This window comes from Aptenodytes forsteri, unplaced genomic scaffold (genome assembly GCF_000699145.1).
Source record: "Aptenodytes forsteri isolate BGI_AS27 unplaced genomic scaffold, ASM69914v1 Scaffold81, whole genome shotgun sequence".
NCBI classification, from domain to species: domain Eukaryota; kingdom Metazoa; phylum Chordata; class Aves; order Sphenisciformes; family Spheniscidae; genus Aptenodytes; species Aptenodytes forsteri.
This window is the reverse complement of record NW_008795259.1, coordinates 7,497,838-7,523,077: the sequence shown is the minus strand read 5'-3', so window position 1 is coordinate 7,523,077 and position 25,240 is coordinate 7,497,838.

The window sequence follows — 25,240 nt, the reverse complement described above, 5'->3', positions numbered from 1 at the left end:
ACTACCCTCTGGATGCGACCATCTAACCAATTCCTCACCCACCGGACAGTCCACCCATCAAATCCATACCTCTCCAGTTTAGAGAGAAGGATGTTGTGTCACCGCCCAAGCCGCAGAAGGCAAAGTTGGGGACTGGGAGAAAGAAGAGCCACCCACTGTGGGAGAACATCAGGTTCAAGACCATCTAAGGCACCTGAAGTTGCACAAGTCCATGGGACCCGATGACATCCATCCGCGGGTCCTGAAGGAACTGGCGGATGAAGTTGCTAAGCCGCTATCCATCGTATTTAAGAAGTCATGGCAGTCTGGTGAAGTTCCCACTGACTGGAAAGTGGACATGGGAAGGGCTACAGATGTCATCTATCTGGACCTCTGTAAGGCCTTTGACACAGTCCCCCAGTACACATTGGTACTGGGAAGGTATAATGCAAATATTAGCTTTCAAGAACATTTCTTTGATAAAGGATTCAGAGTATTTTATCCATTCCAGTCTAGATCTAGGAAAGTTAATGAAATCAGTTCATCCCGATGCATTTAGTGCCATATAATGACAGGTATGTACTGTGAAGATAATGTATGTGACTCTGGGGCAAGATTACTGTATTTATGACTCTCACGAACCAATTTCACGTCGAGTGCTTGTCAGTCAGCCAGGAAAGAGCTTTCCTCCACAGAAGGCCTCCAAGCTGGACACTGTCTGTGGGAAGGAGCTGAGCAATATGTTGATTACAGCATTTTGCAGCTATTTATGTACTTCAATTAAATCAAACACAAAAACTGCTATGTAAAGATTTAGGCCTCTGTGGGTCAGGGAAAAGTGAAACAAACTCACTTATAAGTGTGCATAAGGTACTTTGTAATAAAATCTATAATATATTTCCATATCAGGAGATGATGAATAAAGTGTATATGGACATGTGGTGGGTAGGAGGGGAAGTACTGTATCTAATGCTGTAGCAGTATATCCAGCCTCAGTTTGAATGGAGCTGGGAGTAAGTAGTTGTGTAGCCACTATGGTATCACTTTACCAATGCCTGTGTTTCTCTCAGAAAACCAAAATCACAAAGAAGTCCTGACAAGCTATTCATTCTGGCCACACAAACTACTTTTTTTTCTTCTTCCAGTGTCTTTTAGTTCAGCTGCAAAAAAATTACTTCCATTATTCACATAGTCCTGATGGTCACCCATATTAAAAGCATTTTTAGAAGAGGAGCCGCAAAGCTGTACTTATTGTGCCTTTCAGGTTGAATACTGTCAAAAATGGAATCAATGGAGGCTTGTAGAAAAAGAAGTGTAAAAAGCATATTTTGTCTTCTATAGGACTATCTAAGTATGTACTTTGGTAAGCCCAGGGTCCTTTATAGTTGTCTCTCTTTTGTTTCCTAGTAGCCACTGTTTTCACATTTAGCAGGTACACATTTTGCCAGTATGTTTATATGAATGGTATCATATAGAAATGGTAGCAACAGGTGTTGTGTTGTACAGGCAGGCAAAAGTTTTTGATAGGAACAGCTTTAAAAGCAGTACTGCCTCTGTTGATGCATAATGTAGTACCTTAAAAATCCTGTGCTTAGGTATATACACATGCATGCATTTGTATAATTCTTCTAGAAACTTCTACAAGATTTTTCCAACTCCATTACTGGAACCCAGCACACTTCAGCTGATGGCAGTGAATGCGTTTCAGGTACAGTCTCTTTGCAGGAGATCAAGATAGACTAAAACTAGCTGCCAAGCTCATCAAAGGAAATAAAAAGAATAAAATAAGTTATAAAAAAAAAAAAAAAATAAAGAGACAGCAGGTCCACTCTCTGGATAGATGAAGTCATGAAGCAGGTTGAAATAAATACAGTACCAAAGCTGAGGTTAAGAACAATGACGTGAATGAGGAATGAAATATTTCCAAGATAAAGCTAGTATTTCTCAAACCAGCATGTCTTTTGAAATTAAAGGAAATGCTGGAAAAATGTTCATATGACTTTCTAGGGGGAAATATGCTCCTTCTGTTCCAGAGAAAATCCAATTTATGCTGTGGTTTTCTTTCCTAGTCTTCAGAAGTGTATCACTAGCAGCTCTACAGTTGATCAAGAATCACTTGGTCATTACAAAATAATCTTTGACTCTCTGTTGATGCAGATGCTGTCTTTGAAATACAGGAAATGTCTTTGTTCCTTCTGATGCGTTCTACTTCTATAAGTTGACTGCCTTTTGCCCAATTTTTAGAAGATTCTGTGGCTCACCTGATGTTCAACATCATCATCTTAATCAGTGTGCGTGGATATTCTTTGGCCATGTTAAAAGTTTACTGCATACATCTAAAGAAAAGAAAAATAATAAAAATATGGTAAGTGCTCATACTATCAATTGCAATTAAGTTCCAGAAAGCTTATGTGTTACCTGTATCAAAGTTTTCATTCTTGCAAGACCTATTATAAAAAAGATTCTGATGACTATCTTATTTTACAGAATTTTTTTGAATGTGATGATGAAATTATTGTAAAAACTAATTTCAGGTGAGTTTTTAATAGGCTTAACCTGTAGATTAAACTAGTGTTTAACTGGCAAATAATTGTTTCTTGTATCTTTTGCTTTCTTTTTCTGAAAGAGCTATGAAGATGTCATTTTTATGATGAGTATTTTATATTAATTCCAGGCCCACTGCAGGTTGGATATCTGTACAGAATAGATTAACTTGGATTTAACTTGTTTTGTGCAAAAGAAGACCCAAGAAGAGCCAGCATAACTAACTAGTTTTTTACTTTTGTGTTTTTATATTTGGATAGTACTATGAGTTACCTCGTATTCACAAAAAATGAAAGGTAAAAGGTGGAAACTCCAACTGAACTTTGGAAAGAAAAAAGAATAATACATAGAATTTACTGCATTTATTGGAATTCTTTGGTGCTTATAGTTTATTCCATTCACACTGTTCCCATCTGCAGCACCAGCTTGCTTTTCTTCCCTTAGGACTGCAGGGTGCTTTAATAATAGGCCCTCAAGACCCCCATAGCAACAAGAAGTCTGATAAAAGAAAAGGAAAAAGGAGCTGAAGTGATCCCTAGAGAAGGAAAACATATTTTCTACTTTTCATTTCCATTTCACAACAGAATGATGGGCTGAACTAATAAAAACCCATTGGCATTCCAACAAACCCAAATGGAGTTTCCCTGTTGGGTAGTAATTATATGTTCCAAGTATTCACATACATAATTAACTAGTGTTCTGTTTCTTTAAATAAACATAATCACACAGAAGCCAAAATAGTCAAATGGACTTATTTGGACTAGAGAATAATATGAAACATTTTCCAGTAAAATTTTCTTTCCCTGCCTGTTCTCATTTCTAAGCTCAGTTAACTTACAGAAATTAATTCAGTTGACATCAGTAATCCTAGGATATTATTCACTTCTGAAACACATTGTTATCATTTGGCCAGAGCTGAAAACCACGTCAGTTCCTACTAGCAGCCCATATTCTAACCCTAACAAACTCTTCCAAGTTTGGCTATAATCTGTTTAAGTTTTGCTTGCCATTATGTGCATACATGTCAAATTGACAGACGTGCAGTTATGGACCCATAAGAAAAGTCCTGCCTAACCCCGTGCCTCCCATCTGCCAGCTGTCCCAGGATTTCCAAATGTTTTCCCTTTCCTGAGCAAGGTTTCTTTGCTAGCCAACCTTGTGTTGCTCTTTTAGGTCGCCTGCACTATGCATTGCCTTTTCCGTGTCAACATGTCAGATACACAGAAGAGGCTGAGTGTCTCTGGCTGAACTGATCCTGATGGTAAGATACACCACAACAGCTGCCAGACAATGGCGTCACGCCAAACAGGGAGGGCAGGAGAGAAATAACTCTGTAAACATTCCTGGCACACGTGAGAGCAAATTTTCTAATTCCACAAAATTAACCAATAAATTTTTCATGTTTGTGCCATTAATATTGTCATTTCAGGAAGGAGGTATAAGGTCATTGTTTGATCCAGTGAGGATATGTGGAGACATGATGTTTTGTAGGCTTGTGGCTACAAGGGCACTGAGAAGACTAGGGATGTCTCAGGCACAGTTATTGATTAGTTGTATTGGAACAGCATCTCCGACTCCTGATCATACAGGTTCAATGCCATGTCATACACCATTTGCATATTTCAATACCCTCCCTTCCTCCTTCTTACAGGCCTATTACCTCAGATAGCTTTTAATGCAGGTAGAAAACAGTAAAAAACAGGATAGGAGAAAGGATTCCCCCCCCTCCAATCAGTAATTCTGTATTCTGAGCATGTCAGCAATCTAATTATTGTCATTGTTTTTCTTGTACATCATGGCAAAGGTGGGTTTACCAGTGTGTACAGAAAGCTCTTTCTGGTGCAGCATAAGAAAAATACTGTTGGGTTTGGAAAATGTCTGCTTAGAATATGACCACTTGGAAGCTGTAGCTTGGATACTAAATGAGTGATAATACAGTTGCCAAGGCATACACGTTTATGGCTCTGGATATGTATGTGCAGGGCTAATTTTATTTTTCAAAGCTCCAGAAAAGGACAATACCTTAACTGAGACATGGCATCACCATGACTTGTAAAGAACTCTGCCATGGTGGATAGGCAGCAGAGAGAGATCATATCTTTCAGAGTTTTATGCAGAAAGATTCTCTGCTTCTACTCAGCATCTCTGCAGTGGTATGACTTCACACATGTTAATAAGATGGGGCTGGCTTAGAATTTGAAGAGCCCCTCAGATGAACTCAGGCAACATAAGAAAATCCTGTTAGTGATATAAAAGATAAAATAATTTGATGTCAGTGTTCCTGAGTGAATCCAGAGAGCTGTATGCTAGCTTTTGGTTTGTGAAGAAATCCTATAATTAAAAACTATTCAAAAGCAGCACTGGGCCATGCTTTTAGCTAAGGAATTATCATCAGACAGACTTTTTAAAAGACCATAATTGTTACTCAGTGCACTTTGAGAAGCTTTTAATATGACTACATTTTTGCAAACTTGTTGTTTGTGAGCTGTTTATTAATGATATTGTGATTTCCAAATGATTTCAAAGTTCTAATTAATCATCTGGGATTGGTCACCAAGACAATATAGTACTGTGTTTTTCCTTGGCTATATCCCTTAAACAGGAAAGAGTAAAATGAAAAATTCAAGACAGTCAATCAGAAAGTGCATTGTGTGTCTTTATGCAGATCTGTAGTTATTATACCCAAGGACTTTGGTTTGTGTTCTGAAAATACTATCAGGACAGCAGAATTCCTATAAATATTTGTTTTGTTACTAGAAACCAAATTTAAAAATACTTTTGAAAATAAAATGTATTTCAGGTTTTTTATTTGATTTGAACAAGTGGTTAAATACACTGTTCATGCTTCTCATGAAATTCTCTTCTAGTGGCCTCTAGATCCACAGCATTTCTGAGAATTTCCAATTAACATTAACCCAATGAGAAGACGTAATAAATATCCTTCTCCATTTGCTTTCTTCAGAGGCTGTGTCTTTATCACTACCCATTTTGATCAGGGGAGTGTCAGTAGATACCCTTTCAAGAGATAAAAAGTTGATTCAGATTTGTCTTTTGTTTTTTCTTTCACAGTTGAAAATATAATACAGATAACAGGGAAAAGGGGGGAAGAAAGTTGGTTCCTGTCTTCAAAGGATTGCTCATCTTTTCTCTGTGCCTGTGAATAGTGGTTGCTGGAAACTAAACTTGCACATTTAAAAAAAAAAAACAAACATGTCTGTCAGCATTGTGTGACAGTCACGTTAAACATTACTTGCCTGAGAGAGTATAAAGGAGAACGGTCCTACAAGTACCTCAGTTCCCTGTTTTCCATCAACTCATAATGCTAGACATTTTTTGCTATGGTTCCTTGTAGCTTCAACATTTTTATTTGTAATTATTTTTTTAAAAGTGTCAGGAGCAATTCCATCCAAGAACTCTGTTTAGAACACTCCTAAGTTCATGATGAAAGTAGTGACATTATGACAAGTACTTTACTAATAGCATAAAGGAATATAATTTGGCACATTCAACATTGAATCCTACATGTGACTCCTTGTCTTTAAGACATTGTCTCAAAAGAATATTCCCAGGAAAATGAACCCAGAGAGGGATGAAGAGATCTTCAGGTGACCATTTGAGAGAATCTCTGTTGCACAGGTGAACTTCAAGAATCAGTGACATTAAGTTCATTATTATAATTTATTGGGGTCACATACTTGAAAGGGGACATAAAACTGAAATTCTGAAACACTACACTTGGTGCTTTCATGAAAGAAGAGTGTTAATATTAGACCTTGGACAAATTCCAAGTCAGGTAATTACATTTTACCTCTCTAGAAATTGTAGGAAATTTTATTAGATACATTATTCCAATTTTTAGAACTCAGCTGTTATGTTGTGTTCCTGCAGAACATAAAGGCAGTTATTTGCAGACCTTTGAAAAACAAAGGATTTTGTTCAGGGAAAGAAGCAACATTTTTCTGAAGAGGTGAAATTGGTTATTATGAATACTTGAGTTCCACTTGATATGTTAGTGGACAAAGTTGAAACTTCAAGATTAGGCCTTGCCAAAATTCATAAATTTGGAGTTGATGCCATGTGAAACCTGTAACAATTTCCACTGCTCTTACCGAATAAGACCAGAGCCTAAAGAGCAACAAAGCATAAGTAAACCCAACAGCTGTTACAGGAGAACTATTAGCGTTATTGTGATTCTTTCCTTTATTAATAAGGTTTATATATATATTGCTATTTTCATGTATCTTCTGTTTTTCAGTTTTTATTCCAAAGCAGAAATATTTATTATTCATGATAATTACAATCTTATTTTGCAGACCTAGGAGATGCCAAGGGAAATCAATTATCTAACCTGTTGGTTGATTACCTGGAGTGTCACTATTATGCACAAGTATTCATAGTTTGGGGTGGAGGGAGCCCTATACCTTCCTAGACAAACACAAATGGAGGAATTTAATAGGGTTTCCTATGGTTTTAATTTCCTTCTCTACACAGCAGCTGCATGTGAACACTGAAGTGGAAACTATACTTCAGGAATAAATGACCCATTCACTCCCTTGAACAGACCAGTGGTTACAGCATGAAGCTGAAAGTTAAGAGACTTGGCTGCTGTTTCTCATTGTGCCATTTACTTTTCATTGACACTGCATGAAAGATGGACTTTTCTGTTTCAGTTTTCTCATTGTCACAATGGGGCTAATGAAATTTGCTCCCCTCTCAGATATGCTGTGAAACTTAAAAATACTGAAATACACCATGTACAAGCCCCAGTACAAATGCAAAGAATGATTTTAAGATGATTTGGGTTTATAACTGTGTACCTCTAGCGTTACTCTCTTATCATTACTCTGATTACTCTTTCAGTGCTTTTGAGAATATATGAAGACGCTAACAATCTGCTGAGCTGTTATGACGTGCTTGTTGCTTCATTCTAAAAAGCATCCTACTCTTACTTGGCTCTGTAATACATAGTGGGGACAAACACCTCAAGCTGGCTAAGCTGGAGCATTCAAACTGATATCCAGGAGGAGCACACAAAACCAGACAGCTGTTACTAAAATATCTGCTGTGGCAGTTGGCACTTCTTCTGCTGTTGCTGCTCCCAATCGGTGGCCCCCAAGGTCTGAGCAACACTGATCAGGGTTTGCCTAAGCCAGGAAGATGAAGCCAATTTTTGTAATGAGAAAATTGAAGTGCTAGTGCAGAAGATTAGTACCCCCCTGCTGCTTACTATAGGATGATGGGACCTTGGTGAAGGAAGGCTTGGTACCACACACAGTATCAGTAAATGCTGTAGCTTCTAACTGCAATCAAAAACAATATTTTGGCATCTTGGCTAAGTGGTACCAGAATACTTTCAACATCTAATTAGATTACAGTTTAAATGCACACACATTAAATGTGTGATGATATTAATCCAGCATCAGAAAATATAAGCAAAAGTGACAGATGTTCCACTTTGACAGATTAAACTTTTTTTTTTTCCTCCCTAACAGAATGTCCTGCTGTCTTGGTGATTTTGCTGGCTGAAATGTGACATGCTCCAATAACTGTTTATGTAAAAGCAGAGACCATGATCTACACTTCTACTGTCCCAAGAGAGTTGTATGTCCATTAGGCTAAAGAGTTATATTATTTCTTGTCCTAGCTTTGTCTCCCTCTTTCCCTCCAAACATCTAATTATTCCACAGAATATGGAACAGCTTCAATAACAAAAGTTAAATTACTTCTTGCCATCCTTTTTCCCAAACAGCACAGTCTACACTGTTGATTCAGGAACTTTCTTGAAAGGCAAGAAATGAGGATTTAAATCCCCATTCCAGGAAATGGAAACTGCAACTTCTAGCACCTCATGTCTTGGTGGAGTATTGTAATCACTGAACTATTAAATACAGGAGAGCAGCTGCTCTTACTGTATTTTGTTTCAGATATAGTCTGAAAGAAAAAAAAAAAAGGTCTTCCTCAGTTTTATAAGGGAATACCTAGTTGTCTAATTTTCCAGGAGGATTCAGGATGTTTCCAGTAGTTCTGACAGAACCTCTGCATTTTGCTGAAAACTCTTGAGCAGGGTGTGGTGCCCAGATGCCCAAAAGCTTACCAGTGTGGTGCCTGAGTTTTAAGGCATAGATACACCTTCACCAAGGCAGCTACATTAAGAATACAACTGCTGTAATCTCTGTCTTCAGCCGATGGTTTGAGCCGTGCTCTGGGAGTTCCTGTTTCTCTTTGCTGACACTAACAGCAGCCCTCAGCTACAGAACCCCTCAGTGAGCAACCCGAAATTAAGTGGGGTTGAATGTGGACCTTCGCTGCTGTACAAGCTCTCTTAGGAAGTTTTTAGCACAACTGGGATGCAGTCTCTGGTGTCCCAACAGTTTTCTGTTTTCTGCCAACTGATTCCATGTACAAACTCTTCACAGCTCCTGAAGAGGAGTAGGACTGTACATCAAAATGTGGAAATATGCTACAGGGTAACAGCATTGCAGTCAAGGATTCAGACGTGCCCTCATGCTCTTGAGTATCAGGCTTTACCTGTACCTGCAGTGTGCATCTGTGATTTTTTGGCACCATATTATATGTTTCATTGTGACAGGTACGTGCTGTTGTAGCAAGGTTTATTAAATGTGTAAATACTTTGTAGATGTCTTCCCCTCTTCCCTTTCTGCCTTGTTCAAGCAATACTGATAAGACACTGGCTTCTTACAATGTTATTCAATCTGTCAAAATCCTGTTTTCCCCTGTATTTGAATGCAGAAATAAAGAAAATGCAGAAATAAAGAAAATCAGCTAGACAAAGATGAGGAATTAGTATAAAAGAAGGACTATGCTAAATACCGTCTAGTAATTGTCTATGTTCTGGTGATGTAATGTGGTCCATTTCACATTACCAAGGATTATATACCCTTTGTCAAGTAAAAGATTAAAAACAACTCTAGCAAGTATGCACTTTGACAGAGGAAGGCTTACATGTCTGCCACATGGGTAGAGAGTACTCCGGTATTTTAAAGAACATGAAAGTATAATTTGATAGAAAAGCTACATAATTTGAAGTATCAGTTGGTGAGCACTGATTCTTTATCAGTAGAAAATTATCAAAGCCCAATTTCTACAGGCATTAACTTGCAGCTTTATCTTTTAATCACAGTCTCAGCAGAAAAGTGGTTTGTTTTGTAAATCACCTCTGGGATGACACTAAGCCTGAAGTCTAAGATGTGTATAATGCTTCCAAAATGTACAAAGCAAAGAAAGCTGACTCAGCTTCCAGCACTTTGCACGCTTGGGGATGTGACCATCCAGTGTATGTTTGTCTTGATGATGTAACACTTTTAACTTTGTGTTGGGTAGCTGAAAAGTTTGTCCCATGGTGAAGATTCACTCAACATGAAAAAAACATCAAACAACTGCCCACACTTGATACTTCTACAAATATATTTCAGACTCTATAAAAGCTGAATCTCTGGTGCCATAGAAAAAAAAAGAAAGAAGAAAAAGCCTGAAGTAGTGCATGAAGATAGCATTTTATTTGTTACTTCTTACTCCACACACCTCTAATTTTATATTCATCTGATGAAGGGACAGAGGCTTTCCATCATTCTGCCTGCTTACACAATGCATGTGTTATACTGCCCCTTTAACCTTTTCCTTCAGTAAGAACATTAGTCGTCTGTCATTTTCCATTTCAAGTATCATAGTAATTTGTAATTTTTTATGTGTTTATTATACCCTTTGCATTTTATTTTCTTTTTAACAGTAAAGTCCTTGACCCAGTTAAACACAGAGGACCGATCATTGTCCTGCCATTTCATAACATTTTGAAAAACATGAATGGGCTCTCTACAATGCAGTGCAGCACTTGTCCTTGTTGACATATGCACCTTTTTATGGGTTTTTTAAAATGGTGAACAAAAGTAAAGGGGCTAAATGTTTTTATTCTAAAACAAAATGAAAAAAAAACCTACATGATTTTCATTGTCGAACATTTATTTATTTATTTATTTATTTATTTCTCAATTAAGTGAAATATAATTTTTGCACAGAGGGTGCAGTAGGGAAAACACAGTGAAACTACTCAAGAATGCAGTCACCCTCACTTTATATAGGGAGAGGGAGCTGCAAAATGATATGCCCAAGGCTGTTTGGCCAGAGTTCAAAAGTTCAGGTCTTGGAGTCCATGTTTTGTTCCGTGAAACACCACTGCTTTACTTTTTATTAAAGCAAAGGTTCATCAGAAATTAGGTTTCTGGGCAGAATAGGTGCCAGAAGGTAGCAATCTACAGCTTGTTCTAAGGCTTAATTAAAGGCTTCTTCCTCACATAGAACCACACTGTAGAATGAAAGCAGAGTTCAGAAGCATGACATTATTAGTGCAGGCTTTCTTCTGATGAGCATAACCTGAGATGATAACCTTAGAAGGTAACACTGCATCTAGCAGTTTAGGGAAGGCACTGTTATTGTCTTCAGCCTTTTGAAAGTATCACATATGACACAACCCTTGGACTGTGTGCAGAAGCCTCAGAAGGTTTGACTTTGTGTGGAAATTCTCAAATTTGCAACATCTATTTTTTGGGGGGGCAAAGCACTCCATCGGCCCAAGTTATATAATAGTTTTGCTTTAACATCAATATTATTGCTTTTGCACTATGAACCGACCAGCTTTGCCTTCTTTAGACGTTTTGATATCTTTTTTTCCTTACTGTCGAAAACAGGGCATTAACATCTGCAAAGCAGAGATTAGAGTCATACATCATATTGATTTGTTGGTTTGTTTTTTTTTTTTTGAGTGCTGGTATTGCTTCAAAAATCTCTCCCTTGTGACACACTGCATGAAGAAACTAACAAGTCTGCAGGCAGCAAACAACCTTGAAGCACTTCCACTGCTGTTCAGAAGTAATTAATGATAATGTCTTCTACTCTCACCCTGTACTTTCCACAGATATACATTTTTGCTCTTGTGCTATGGAGACATGAAGTACTTGTTCTACAGAGATAATCATCCAGAAGGACGTTTTCATTGACAAGTATTTACCTAAGCCTTACAGTCCTTATTGATCAAGTCTGACATCTTCATCAAATAAACAGAGCAATAACACTTTTGCTATAGTCATTGAAACGCTCGTGTTCTGAACCATCTCAAGCAAATCTATTTTGTAGTGATTATCTAGAACTGGAATTTAGCTTGATCTGCTGCTGTCTTATTCTAATCATTGGGAATTGTTTTGCTTCTTATATTTTAAATCTCTTACCAATATAATATACTGATATTTATCTGAAGAGAATTGTTTTTACTGAACATTAGAACTTACTTAATTCTTTGAAAATGAGTTGCCTGTCTTTTATTAGTGCTTTATACTTTTGCTGTGTAATTAAAAGATTACACAGCAACAGTTTATGGTTTAGCAAAATAAACTCCTTTTTATGCTGTACTAAACGTGTGACAACAACAACAACTATTTTCAGTGAGAATTTAATATGTAGATGCAAAAATATGTAGGTGTCATTTCAGAAAGCTAGTACAAAAGCAGACTGTACATGAATTGTTTGAAAAAGATTTAATCACTCAACCGTATAGAACATGAGTCAAAGCTAGCAATGATACAAACTATAGATAATGTTTATGTATCCTTTAAGAAAAATAGAATTAAATGCTGACTATCCTAAACAAAAAAGTCCTAAGGCTAAAGTCCAATATTTGTGGGTAAGTCACAGTAGTTTCTGCATATGAATTGGACATTAAAGAGGGAGAAAAATGTTAGCTTCGCATTCCTGGAAGTGAAATTATTTGGTCTGTTTCATGATTTTGCTGCTTTCCCAGAAGAATTAGCTTTGCTTATTGAATGATTGATTTTGTAAGAAAAATCAATCTGGTTGTTTATTCATGTGCCATAAAAACTGACTTTTGAATCATATTTTGATAATATTCTGTAAAGCTGGGATGGACAAATGACAGTCTGTGCTTTGCATAATTCTGGACAGCTACTACCCTGTATTATTTCCCAGATCTCATTCCCATACAGTGGTGGCTTTGTTTTCCTTTTGGGAGTGTTGTTATTGTGCAAGCATGACTGAATTTAATTCAGTTAGCTAGGTTGAATGTAATCCAGTTAGTCTGTATATTAACAATAGTGAAGTCACAACAGTCTCAAATCCAGTATTGTGTGTACACACCCATTTGGGACATCAGAACTTAATGGATGGATTTCTTAACAGAATTGTTTCACCCCTTGGTAAACCAAGTAGCTAGATGAAAGCAAGCCTAAGGGTTATCTAGAAAAATCTAACTGTGGTGCAGGCATACTCTGTGTAGTGGTGACGTTGCTCACAAAGTTATTACATACCTTCATCTCATTCCCCGCTGATGACTTTCACAAGTAGGGCTGGAGAACTCCTAGTCAAATATACTGTAGACACTAGAAGATTTTGTTGATCCAAAGGGAAACTGGAGGAGCTGACAGAAAAGAAATCCAGTAAGAGCTGCAGAATAACAAAGATGGCTTAGGAAGTCCCTGAGACAAGGTTGGAGCATGGGAGCGTGCTAGGAGGAGTATTGCATAAGCTTATCCTGTTCTTGTCTTCTTGCCTAGGCACGCATTCACAGCCACATCAGGAGAGAAAATACTGGGTCAGAGTGTCCCGGTCTCATCCAGTACAACTGCTCCACGGTTCCTGTGTTCTTACACCAAGAATTGAAATTTCCTCAGTAAAGTACACAAGAAACTAATGACCAAATCTGCATTCATGTATCTTTTGGGGGTTGGGGTCAGAGAAGAATGTCAGTTTGGTTCTGCTTCTTAAAACTGCACAGTTCCGAATATTTTATGGTTACTTCACTATTAAGACTGAGATTTCTATTCCCATGGGTTGAACCCTAAACCAGAAAGACAGGTCTCTCTTGTGTTGTATTAAAATAGTGGTTATATAACTGACTTTTCTGGAAATTGGAAACCTTGAAGTGTCATTAAAGAATAAGAGTGACATGTAATATGGATCTGATAAAATGCTTGTTATTATTTCTTTTCAAAGGGCTTGTGCACAAGAACTTTGAGGAGGTTTTTCATACTTATTGGAGGCTGACAATGGATGAGGTAATCGTCATACTCAGCTATTGGCCAAGTCCAAAGTGAGTACGACCACGCTAAACACCATTGATTTGTTAATGACATTTTTCAGATGAGTGAAAAGTGGAAAAATGCCAAATGAAAGGTCATAATAGAGAGGGGTGTTAGAGTGTGTGGTCACAAGGAGGGCTGGAAAGGGGAAGAGCCTAGGATAATCAGCAGTGTTGATTAAAACAAAAGGGTTTCTGGATCATGGGGGGAAGCAGAGACATGGCTGTGTGCTCTAAGTATTTGTTTTTATCCTGCAGAGCTATTATACACAATGTATGCTACATCTCTAAGAAATATGTGTGTGAAACCAAAATTCCTTTAGAAGAACTGGATATTACCTCTTAGCTGTCAAAAATGCCCTGTGTGTCAAACAAATTCGCTGTATCCACAAATTCAGATAAATTCCCAAAGGGCTTGTGAAAGATAGGAAGCAATGAATAGCTAATTTGAGACTCAAGGCAGGAAACCAAATATCAAGGCCTAATACTTGACAGGCTGTTCTACCTCAAATCTGGGCCTAGAAGCCCAGGGGCAGAGACAGTAGCAAAATACAAGCTCTAATCATAGAAATCCACAGTAAACTAAGGTCTGGAGCCAGAGTGAGATTTGTAGTGCATCTTCAGAAAAGGAATCTGAGCTAGGGGTGGATTAGTCAATTATATCACCTTATTTGATATAATCTTTTTTTTGGCTGTTTTCAGGAACATGGGAGGTAGGCAACATTTTCTCCATAACAAAGTTCTAGTAAGAAGTTAAGCCCCTGAAATCACAAGTAATAATAAACTGGTAATATTGTTTATCTGTTGTGCTAGTCTCTCCAGGAAACTGTGTATTAAACAAATCAAATAATGGTTGTAATTATAAGAAAGGAAAGTATCTTTTCTTTTGTCTTGATTCTGTCTTAAAAATTAAATTGGTTATTGCCATTTACTTAGGGATTTGAGGCTGTCCCTCCCCAAAATAAGAAGGTGAGAGATCAACACTTGTTTCCTTTTAAACAACCCAGTAAGGCAAACAGTGGTGAAGTGAAGAAGGTGCATTCATTCCCCACCAGCCATCTACCTATCATCAATTGCTCTGAATGGTTTTCATAGTTCATAATATCCACACGAACTCCCTAGGTCATATACAATACGAACTTCTGAAAAATATCTTAAGAAACAACTAGCTTCTACTACTAGAACCTAGCTGCCTGTCCTGTCCAATTTGTATGTATAGTATCTCCCAAGTGAAAATTAACTTTCTCCTCTATTTAGAGAGGAAGCACTGCATAGTACTTTGTGGATCTCTTTGAAAAGATAAAAGTGCAATGCAAGTGCAAAGAATTGTTATCAAGGGGAAGTGGATTAGGTACTTAATAAGATAGGCATATGTTTTTGGCGATGAACCAGACCATGTCAATTCACAGGAGTAAATAACTTTGTATACTTTACTAATTTGGAATGAATGGCAGCTAGAAATGTCTAATGGATATTTGGAGATGAAGGTCAAGTCATATATTATTGTAAAGGCATATTCCCCAAGATCTGCAATGAGGTTTGATGTATGGCTTTGATTCTGTTTTAATATACCTGTTTCTTTAATAACTACCTGCATTAATTTGCTTTATGAAAGGAAGAAATATACTCCAAGCAGTTTTGATGTGCTAATACTTAATCCTACTAAACTGCCTTCAGCCTTGGTCTATATTAAATGTGTGACTTTTTTGCTCAGTGATGCCAAGAAATTCTTGGATGTAAAACTGGCAACCTCCCATGCAGAGAAAGGTGAAAGAGTACTTGTCAATGGATGATGCTATAAAACCCATACTTTTGTTGCCAGGTCTCTAATTAAATTACCTTTTATTGCCTTTTTTTTTGATTTATTTCTCTTCTTTAAAGCTTTATCCTGCCTCATAAGCAAGATTTAAGATCTAAATGCAGCTGTCCTTCAACTCTTCTCCAGCTAAACACTCCCTACAATCACCACCCTTTCAAAGTTTGGAAAAATAAAATGGTGCTTAAATAGAATACTGAATTGCCATGAAATAAAATGAATGACACCACAGAGTAGGATTTTCAAAGTAACATTGCCTAGAAGCTCAAATCCCCTCAAAAATCCAATTTCAGGACAGATACAAAGGCTATTGATGTCTAAAGTATTACATGCATGTGTCCAAGTGACACATAAAGCTAGCTCAAAATCTGCCTCACAGCTTAGTCTTCAGAGCATCCATACACATCAATACTTTAATCTTTTTAATTCCCTAGGTATTTATAATTCTTATGGAGTACTTGTCCAGGTTGCTTGATCTGAGAAACAGTGTGTCTGACACAGCAGCTTGTGTGCAATCCACTTGTTATGCCTCTCTCCCAGCTGCATTTTCTGTGAAGCTCAGTCTGTTGTATGTTCACACCACATTTTATACAACCCAACAGCATTCAGATTAACAGAGGACATAGTTGCCATTATTGCTTTCATTTAAAAATATGGGGTGGTATCAGTCATGTTTTTTATCAATAACCTCTAAACAATTACAGCAGTTTTCCATGGAGCAAGACACTTGCATTCAAAATCCTTTCTCATCTTATGAAGCTTCTGTCTCTACATCTGACCTGCTGGGGCCTGCCGCATGAGCAAACTAGAATCCATATTGGGTGAAAATATGGAGAATCAGCAATATTCGCAGATCTGAAGAGAGAGAAAGCAGTAAGTAAGAGAACATTTGCCAAAAAAGATCAGTGAGATTCTTCTTATTAAAATGTTAAAATGTTTTAAACAGAACTGATGTACAGTAGCTGAAAATGTCTGATGGTGGTGTTTTTTTAATGCAAGTATTACCAACGTTACTATGGGAGGATGAGTTTAAACACTGCATAATGTAATAAGGAAAACATTTTAAATTGTATTGAAGAACTGAGTAATACCTGAGAAGCAAAGGGAAACTCCTGAAATAAGCTTAACATGTTTTCTACTGGCTTGACAGAGAGGTACATTTTGCTTCATTTAGTTCAGCAGCTCCCTGCCCACCACCGAGGTCTACCATGATTGATGTTTTAATAACGTGAAGGTGGCACCTAGCGTAGGCCATCCAATGAGGGACTTCAATATCTGTTTGAATCTGCACTAACCACCGGCTGCCATGTGGGAGGATGGCAACATGGGCAGTATCGTCAGCCTTGTGTAATGTCAAGACAAGAAGACATTCAGAAATATATAAAATTCCTGGAAGGAAAATGAGTGAGGACAAAAGCAATGATGGGATACATTCTGGCGGCCCAGGTTGACCGATTGCAGGCTAACCAAAATGGTTTGGATTCAAGTATCAGAAGCAGAAACAGGTAACGTAAATATGCCCGTTATAAGGTGATGTTTCATTTTTTCCTCTGTTTTCTATAAACTAGTGGACAGATTTAGGGTTTGAACTGAATACTGAATATATCTGGTTTCTACACTTTGTATTATCACACTTTCTAGTGATCAGAAAGAGTAGTGTTCCTGACTTACCACAGGTGTGGTGCTAAGATATTTACTAAGATATTCCCACGTTGCCTTAATTGCTGCACTGTGCCAGCATTTGGAGGTCATTAAACAATAAGGCTGCTGAAGTAAATATCAGTACAGGAAATACTAATGTCTTAATTTAATTAAAAAAATATTACTTAGTTTGGACCATTAGAGTAATTGGTTGCAAGCAGTATTTTGTGCAATGCAAGTAAGAGCTGCATGTGGACTAATTAATACTTTTTGGGCTAGTCAGACTCATTTTAGAGCGTTGAGCATTATAGTAAAGAAGTAAAATGCCTCTAAAAATTAAAGCCTTTTCATCTTTTGATATAAAATACACAGAGACTTAGTGAGCATGACCCTTTACAATAAAATACCATAACGCAGCAAAGAATAACCAAACACAGTGAACACCTGGCTTATTAGCTTTAAAACATAAATTAATCTGTTGTAAAATTAGGAACGTATTATGGGACATATGAGGGATTGCAAAAACCCAGAAGTTCCAAATACAAATCTAAACCCATTCAGGCTGGTGTGTTCCTAGCCTCACTAAATCAGGGAAAATGAGTTTTATGAACAATTCACCAGATGGGAAAATGTTCAAATACCACAAAATGTTGATCAGATTTATTTGAAAAGCAAGCTGTAACCATATGCATGTGAGAGGAAGTAAAATGTATTTTCAGATATGCAGTGACTGCTGTCAAGCTTGCAGCTGTATGAATTTAATGCTGTATTGCTGTTTCTACAGTAGACTTCCTTGATTTCACCTGCCTATTTGCCAGCTAGTATGATTAATATTGATTCAGTTTTACAAGCAATTAAATTGGAAAACATAAACAATCTTTATACTGGCTTTTCACCAGACAGTACCACATATCTGAATTTTTGACAAGAGGGGTCATTGAGACATATTAATATTGCAGCATCCAGAATCTTTTTGCACAAACAGACCACACAGATACCATGGCATCTTTACAACTCTGGGTTTTCTCATTTATAAATCTTCTCAGATTACAGTAATTTACATGTATTCTACTGCACTGACTTCAGTTTGCATGTGAGAGGAAGTAAAATGTATTTTCAGATATGCAGTGACTGCTGTCAAGCTTGCAGCTGTATGAATTTAATGCTGTATTGCTGTTTCTACATCCTTGATCCTTGATTTCACCTGCCTATTTGCCAGCTAGTATGATTAATATTGATTCCAAGCAATTAAATTGGAAAACATAAACAATCTTTATACTGGCTTTTCACCAGACAGTACCCATATCTGAAATTTTTGACAAGAGGGGTCATTGAGACATATTAATATTGCAGCATCCAGAATCTTTTTGCACAAACAGACCACACAGATACCATGGCATCTTTACAACTCTGGGTTTTCTCATTTATAAATCTTCTCAGATTACAGTAATTTACATGTATTCTACTGCACTGACTTCAGTTCATCTCCTGGAGTCAGAAGAGGGTATATAAATAGCTATAGCTGCTGGTGTAACTTTCTATTTTAACTTTCTAAATGTTTTATTTGTTGAATTAGAAATGAAATCTGAAATGAATCTGAAATAGAGGAGAAAGCAATTTGAATGTGTGGTTCACTCCTATTGAAACCAATTATGTCTAAGTGATTCCTTACATTTCTGTTTCATAGACACTTTTGTCTTTATATCAAGTCATCAGATGCAATGTAATTTTTATTTTTAAATTTTTGGGATTTTTTTTAATTGTAAATTTTCAGAAGCCACTGTTAATTTTAGGTTAGGTGATTAAACAGTCCTTTTCATAATGTATTTTTAAATGGTAGAAGTTCAGGCTATTCAAAAAATCAAGTTATTTAAAAATATGTTCAACTGGGACCAAAATTGCCAGCTACTGAGGGAAAGCTGGATATCCAAAAACATTTGTGCTCATGTAGGGAGTGCCACTTGAGTGCTCTCACAGCTTTATCTCCTCTCTTTGACTGAGAGAAGAAAGCTTGTATTAGGTCCAGTGAGTACAGAGTACAAAATCATTCTCCTAAACTATTAGACTACTAGATTTGTGTGTTTTATTAGATCCTCATCAACTTGCTGGTATTTTGGCGACAGCGTTGCCAACGTTGTGCTTTTTTCATTTTCAGTTAGCAGGAAGTCTATTATATTTTTAGAAGTTTCCTACATCCCTGACTTTGTCGAATCACAGTTGTATTGTTGCACTATGCTGGACTGGGCTTTTAAACACCAGCAAGTTGTATCTGGTGGCTTGTTAAAAGCACAGTTCCTTGTAGGAAGTGTCTTCTACATTGGATCTGCATTGATTATGTGCCGATTTGTGGGTGAGATTTCAATGCTGATCTCATGCAGGATCTTGACTCCTTCAGCAGCAACCTCAGTCTTCAGGTAAGGCTATGTTGTAGCTGTTAGCAACTCCTTTATGTTATGCAAGGCAGACGGTAACTGAACATGTTTCATATTGAGTTCTTATTCATCACCCATCAGCAGACGTTCAAGATGTAGTGCAACAACTAAATTCCTCCTCCAGCTTATTAGTAGGGAAGTGGGTTTGATTAGTGATTTGAAACAGATATAAAGAAAGAAGAAACATAAAAAAGACCAAGTAGACATGTATGGGTTATTTTTTTTTACTTCTTTCTCACCTCCTTCCTACTTTTTTTTCCTATTTCTATTTCTATTTCTATTTCTGATTCTTCTATCATTCTCTTTAGATTTAAGTTCATTGGAAAATGACTGTTGTTAAATACTGTGCAGTGTCTAACAAAGGGTGACATTTCAATTGGTTGGAATATTTTGAAACTGTCAAAATAAACTTTAAATAGCACCAGGCTAGATGGAAGAAATCCTGGTGTCTTTATCCATTGGGTTTTGAACTGAAATTTTCAAATGGTGACTGGATGTTGGCATTATTACTTTTTATGATGAAAAATGCCTAGAGTTTAATTAACCCCAGAAACAAAAGAACAAATAAAAGAAAAATGTCAACTATGTCACTGGTATCTCTATGATGTGCAAAAAAATTCCAGGTAATCTAGTAAAATGTGGGATGTGATAAATTTTGCTTTGCCTTAAAAAGGATCAGGTGTGAACTAGTGATTTTTAAATGAATGACTGTACTATGTACCAAGATAATAGTAAGCTAAATTTCTTACGTTCAGTCAGAAGACCTAATTATTCCAATTTATCCCTTCCATGGTTGAGAAACCTCTTCGCAGCTTTCTCTCCCCTGCTTAATTTCTGCACCTTCACACAGGAGGTGTGCTGGGACAGGTTTTTCCCCTCTCTTCTAGTTACGGAAAGGAGGACTGTTCCTAGGCCACTGTTCTCTCTTGGTAGACCAGTGATCTACACCAGGGTACAGAAATATGTCCTTGAAATCTAAAACTAGAAGATTTCTCTGTCTTTCTTGGCCCATGCTGGCAGCCTTGCCAAACAGCTGTACAGCAAGAATTGACCAGTTCTGCATATTTTAATTGATTCACAGCACTCTCTGTGCAGCCCCTGCTGCAATTACCACTCTGTTGATGAGAATAACCTAACTGGCCATTCACTTTTAAGAATTGACTCCGTGGCACAACAAAAACCCTGCTGTAAAACTAGAAGAGGTTCAAGGTGATTAACTTTCTTGTAGGCTCCCAGCTGGTTTCAGATGTATGCTGCTGAGTTATCACAGAGTACCTGAGGTTCTTGGGAAAAGTTTGCTTTATTTGGTGTCAGTTTCTCACTGACTGTTCATAACTAAGAGGCGTTGCTGCACTGCTCTGCTCAGACTCTGCTAAGAGGGTCAGCTTCTTAAAAGTACATTTCATTTTACAACAAACTCACAAACCCTGGGTGCAATAACCTACACGTCAGGTTTTCAGAGTAGAGATACCTGATTTACTCTGTCATGACTGATTCTTAAAATTTTATGTCAGGGATTAGCATATTTTCATGCTTTTTTATGAATTTCAAAACTCCTAAATAATATTTATAAGAGGAAGTAGTTTTTAGAATTAACTTTAAATTAAAATATGTTGATTAGAGAGAAAAAGTTGAAAGGTCTACCCTGAACTTTCAAAATCTGAGGCAGAAAAATGCCTTTCCCTCTCCACATTTTTTACATCTTTTCTTTAAGATGTATTTCAAATATCTTGGGAATACCATCTCTATTCTCTTTTAAAAAAAAGAGGTTTTTTTACCTCAGAAGGCATAAATAAGAATGTGTCTTTGTCTGTGGAGTTCATCGAATGTTTCAATGACATGAGATGTGCATGAATTTATCCTACAAAACCAACCGTGCTGTTAGTGTACACCCATGGACACAATGCAGAGGGATAATAGTGAAAGCTTTAAAGGCAAATTCTCCCAAACTGGGAAGATCAGCAGGGGGAGGGAGGATTGGTTTAAGAGTAGAGCGGGCAGGAAGAGTTTAAATGGATCTCTGATATGTTTTCTTTCCCCACCAGATTTAAGCTAGATTTCCATACTGACTGTTACCTACTTGGCTTCTGGGGTCCCTAGGTTGCAAGATTTTCTTTAGTGTTAGGGAGGTTACAAATACTAAGATCATTGTAAAATATTGAGCCTCTGACTGTGGCGTCAGTGTCTCCTATGCAGTTTCTTCAGTTTGATTCTACTTTACATTAGGCACTTGGGGCATAGCACAGAAAGCCAATTTGTTACAGCGTATGTGAAACAGAAGAAAGGATAAGCGTGAGAACCCAGCAGTCCAGATTATGCTCTGACAGCTTTTTCTGTCACCGTTAAATAAAGAAGAGGGACATATTGTCATTCTCCAGGTAGAAATGAATACAGCCTGTGACATGGACAGTATTGAAGTGTATGTGAAACCTTGATGGGATTTTTTGGAAGGACACAGGCATATGATGCTCTGGTCACACTGCCAGAAGCCAGAGATATTGAGGCTTTATTTTTTTTTTTTTTTACTTCTTCCTGTAAGGTCAATCCTCCTGAGATTACTCTTCCATCTGGTCATACGTCTGCCTCATTCCCTGGCTCTGCACTAAGTCAGCTGTTGGCAACTCTTAACATTACAAAAACCCTCTTAAGTCATCAAAGCCCCAAACTTGCCTTCTGGTACACATGAAAAAGCAGAGATTAGTGGCAGCACCAGCTTCTGTTTTCCAAAGAGGAAAGTAGGTTGACAACAAAGCTCATTCATGTCTGCCTTTAAAGGTTTGGATATTCTTTGCCTTATTAAGTAATCATTTCAAGCCTCTGAAATCCTGAGCTGAAAGACCAATTAGATATTACCCTGATCTGTGCCGTTTGCTCTAATTTAGATTTATGACTATGTCAGTTTAAGGAATGAATCTCTCATGTCAGACACAGAAGTATTCGTCTCATTTTTCCTATGGAATATGTTTCATTCACTGGCAAAATTCCCAGACCTTCAATACGGTGGGAATAAATTATGTACATTTACATGGCATGTTTGTGAATTCTTAATTAAGGAATGGTAACCGTGATCTGAAAAGAAGCATTTTATGCAGTGAGAAAAAGAATAAATCCATTAGCCCCTATAAATTGCAACATTTAGTGGGAATGATAGATTTATGTTTGCTTTTAATTTTCTTCCATTGTGTTAAAAAGCCCTTTAACCTTTGAATATTGATTAGGAGCAAAGAGTGAATAACTTCTGCTTGCTTTAGAGGTAAACTTTTCGTTTTGACAATTTCAGGGCAGCATATCTAAGCTTGCGAAAAAAACCCAAACAAACAAACAAAAAACCCAAAGAAAGCAATATAATATGGCATTTCTTTACGGTAGCAGAGTGGCATAGTTCTGGTCAGTGCAAAGGTTAAATGTTTTGTGGCTTTTTACAATTCCAGTTATACTACACAGAAAATTAAGTTACCAAACTCTTCTTGTAATTCTCATGAGTGTTATTTCTGATGTTTCAGAGAGAGAAGAAAAATATTTCACCCTACTCTGCTAGTACTAAAGAGCACCACTTAATTCCCTTAAAATTCCTGTTATATTTGCCGCTATCAAAACAAAAAAGTGCTTCTTAGTTGCAGCTCAGTGAGAGCATCTGGTCTTAAGTATGGAAAAAATTAAATACCTACTAGGCAGTTGTGGTTTTAATTCATCGTAGCTGGTGCATATCTTCACAGAAATTTTGGCAGTAGATATGTGTGCATTCATGTGCGCATTCATGTGCATATATACACTTATAATATAAAGGAGATATAAGAGAATATAAAGACCAAGAAGAATAGAAAGTTGGTCGTTATCAGGATACTGCTAACAAGATGAAACCACCCAGTCACTATATGCTGAAAAACAGAAAAAAAATAGCTATTACCTTTTAAAGGGCCTTGTCACTGTCATCTTGTGGCACATTTTCATGGTCAGCCTAAGCTGCTGCATGACTGAATCTGAGAGCCTGAGCACATCAAATAAAATCCAGGCTGAGAGCTACCATGCAGGTGCATGAACACATGAGGTGTCTGCAATGTGTTTAGGTGTGAGTAAAAAATACATAAGTGGAAATTTGTTACATGGTGTACCAAGCTGTATGTAACATGTACCTCATTACCAGTTACTGCCACTTCATTGTGCAGCTGCTGCATGTCACTGTTGGGAAAGAGTCACAAGGGAAGATATGAATGCGGTTATAAAATTTCTGGTGGTGATTGATCCCTTGATCTGCAATGCAAAAGCCAAACCTGGAATCGATATCCCTCTGCCAAGACATGAGCATCAAGCTTTACGTTACTTTGGAAGACTCTTCCCAGCCCCCTACCACTGTAGCTCCAGGCTTTCCATCTCAGCCCTAGCCATAAAGCTTGACTAAGCCACATGCCAGGGACCCCGCTCTCTCCAGAGATTAAATATTCCTCGGACGAGAACCTGAATAACGAGAACATGCTTCCCAGACCCCCTATGACAACAGCTGTGAAAATTTTATTTCTCTCAGCCTTAACTCAAACACTTGATGGACTCAGAGGCAAGGCACCCCAGCCCTTCAACACTAAAAATCCTCAGTGCAGAGAGTTTTTATACCCCTCGATTTCCCTTGACAGTCTGTTTCCAGCTCTATTCCAGCTTTTGCCCTGGGCTTTCTTTGTCTCTCAAATCCAATCCTAGTCAAATGCATGGACAGAGGACTATTTAGGTGTTAAATTTTGAAAAACAGATAAAATGGCCACTACCTCATAGAGGACTTTATAACTATCTGTTATCTTACCCTTTCCATCCTCATCCTGAGCTACAGCACACCTTTTTTCTGCAAGACTGAGGTTATTCAGTGAAAAACCCACTGCAGGTTACTCTGCAGGCCACAAATTCACCACAAATCTACAGTTTGTTTAAATGTTTGAAAAAAAAAAATATATGGAAACTTGCTACTTGTAAAAATTTTCTATTAGTTTAAAGCTGTTGCACTGCACCTTATTGCTAACATAGGTCATTGTATGTCATTATTAAGATAGAACAAAAAGAAAGGTTTTAAAAAATGTGAATGGTGCAGATGAAGCCCACTGTCCCCAAGGTACAAGCAAGCTTTTTTGCTTGATATTTCAGAGTACAAACATGCTGGACTGTTGCTTAGTAAGAAAAAGTGAAAAGTCTGATAAGATGTGTAGAAAAAATATTTATGGCAGTGCATGTAAAAACTTGCTTTGCCTTTTAAAGTTCCCTTTACACTTTAGAATTCTAGTTATTATCCTAAAATTAATGGAGTGAAGGTGAGCGACCAGCAAAGTATATGGAGAGAAATATGTGTAATTCAATACTATTCATGCAAATTACAGGGAAATTAAAGAACACCAAAAAACTATTAAGGTGCTGTAAGGACATACAATTAAGGTGCTGTAAGGGCAGACAAATGAACAAATACTAAGACAAGACCAGCAAAGTATATGGAGAGAAATATGTGTAATTCAATACTATTCATGCAAATTACAGGGAAATTAAAGAACACCAAAAAACTATTAAGGTGCTGTAAGGACATACAATTAAGGTGCTGTAAGGGCAGACAAATGAACAAATACTAAGACAAGATACATTTAGAATCATAGAATCATAGAATAGTTTGGGTTGGAAGGGACCTCTAAAGATCATCTAGTCCAACCCCCCTGCCGTGGGCAGGGACATCTTCAACTAGATCAGGTTGCTCAGAGC